This window comes from Nematolebias whitei, chromosome 8, assembly GCF_014905685.2.
Source record: "Nematolebias whitei isolate Nwh7 chromosome 8, NemWhi1, whole genome shotgun sequence".
NCBI lineage: Eukaryota > Metazoa > Chordata > Actinopteri > Cyprinodontiformes > Rivulidae > Nematolebias > Nematolebias whitei.
In genome coordinates, this window is record NC_056505.1 from 44,038,535 (window position 1) to 44,041,049 (window position 2,515).

Sequence of the window (2,515 nt, forward strand, 5' to 3'; positions counted from 1 at the left end):
AAGATTAAAAAAATAATAAAATAAACAGTGCCGGCTTTATCATGAAATCATGTTTTCACTTTAATGATTGTTAACTCAGCTGAAAATCATAAAAAGACACAAAATTACTGGATCTCTCAGGAATACTTCCCTCAAACATGTTTAAAGAAGAGAGATGGCCTTTAGTTCAACTTTATTTTAACCCACAAATGTACAAATCACAAAACAAGATCTTTAAAACAAAGCTAAAAATAAAAATGTATATGTGAACAAGAAACAAAACCACACATCTAAAATGAACAATAAAAGTAGACACGGGTGCAAATACATCAAATGATGATAAAATCCTATAAAAGTTTAAATATAGATGTTTTTGTAGAATCTGGTTCATCAGAGATTTAATTTATTTACATATATATGTATTTATATCTATCTATCTATCTATCTATCTATATCTATATATATATATATATAAATACATATATATATATATATATATATATATATATATATATATATATATATATATAAATACATATATATGAATATATAAATATATAGGCATATAAATATATAAATACATATATATGAATATATATAAATACTTATATATGTATATAAATATCCCCTCCCTGGGCTGCCGCCTTACTGTGGTGGAGGGGTTTGAGTGTCCCAATGATCCTAGGAGCTATGCAGTCAGGGGCTTTACGCCCCTAGTAGGGTCACCCATGGCAGACAGGTCCTAGGTGAGGGACCAGACAAAGTGCAGCCCAAAGACCCTGATGAAGAGAAAAATAAATGGACTTAATGTTCCCTTGCCTGGACGTGGGTCACTGGGGCCCCACTCTGGAGCCAGGCCTGGAGGTGGGGCACGCGGGCGAGCGCCTGGTGGCTGGGCTTTTACCCATGGAGCTCGGCCGGGCACAGCCCGAAGAGGAGACGTGGGTCCCCCTTCCCATGGGCTCACCACCTGTGGGAGGGGCTAAAGGGGTCGGGTGCAATGTGGGATGGGTGGTGGCCGAGGGCGGGGACCCTGGCGTCTGATCCTCGGCTACAGAAGCTGGCTATTGGGACGTGGAATGTCACCTCACTGGTGGGGAAGGAGCCTGAGCTGGTGTGTGAGGCTGAGAGGTTCCGGCTAGAAATAGTCGGACTCACCTCTATGCATGGCTCTGGCTCTGGAACCAGTTTCCTTGAGAGGGGCTGGACACTCTTCCACTCTGGAGTTGCCCCTGGTGAGAGGTGCTGAGCAGAAGTGGGCATACTTATTGCCCCCCAACTTGGTGCCTGTGTGTTGGGGTTCACCCTGGTGAATGAGAGGGTGGCCTCCCTCTGCCTATGTGTGGGGGGACGGGTTCTGACTGTCGTTTGTGCTTATGCACCAAACGGCAGTTCAGATTATCCACCCTTTTTGGAGTCCTTGGAGGGGGTACTGGAAAGTGCACCTTCTGGGGACTCCCTTGTTCTGCTGGGGGACTTCAATGCTCATGTAGGCAATGACAGTGAGACCTGTAGTGGTGTAGTTGGGAGGAACGGCACCCCTGATCTGAACCCAAGTGGTGTTCTGTTGTTGGACTTCTGTGCTCGTCATGGATTGTCCATAACGAACACCATGTTCAGGCATAAGGGTGTCCATACGTGCTCTTGGCACCAGGACACCCTAGGCCGCAGTTCGATGATCGACTTTGTCATTGTCTCATCTGATCTGCGGCCACATGTCTTGGACACTCGGGTGAAGAGAGGGGCGGAGCTGTCCACTGATCACTACCTGGTGGTGAGTTGGCTCCAATGGTGGGGGAGGATGTCTGTCAGACCTGGCAGACCCAAACATATTGTGAGGGTTTGCTATGAACGTCTGGTAGAGTCTCCTGTGAGATGGAGTTTTAACTCCCACCTCTGGGAGAACTTCGAACATGTTCTGAGGGAGGTGGGGGACATTGAGTCTGAGTGGATCATGTTTCGTGCGTCTATTATCGAGGCGCTTACCGGAGCTGCGGCCACAAGGTTGTCGGTGCGTGTCGCGGTGGCAACCCTCGAACCCGATGGTGGACACCGTCGGTGAGGGATGCTGTCAGGCTGAAGGAGGAGTCCTATTGGGCCTTTTTGGCCTGTGGGACCCCGGAAGCTGCTGATCGGTACTGGCAGTCCAAGCGACATGCAGCTCGGGTGGTCGCTGAGGCAAAAACTCGGGCATGGGAGGAGTTCGGAGAGGCCATGGAGAATGACTTCTGCACGGCTTCAAGGCGAGTCTGGTCCCGCATCGGGGGGGTCGGGGGGGGGGGGGGGGGAAGCGGTATGCCACCAACACTGTTTATAGTGGGAGTGGTGTACTGCTGACCTCAACTCGGGATGTTGTGGGTCGGTGGGCGGAATACTTTGAAGACCTCCTCAATCCCACCGGCACGTCTTCCACTGAGGAAGCGGAGCCTGGGGACTCTGGGTCGGGCCCTCCAATCTCTGGTGCTGAGGTCACCGAGGTGGTTAAAAAGCTCCTCGGTGGCAGGGCCCCGGGGGTGGATGAGATTCGCCTGGAGTT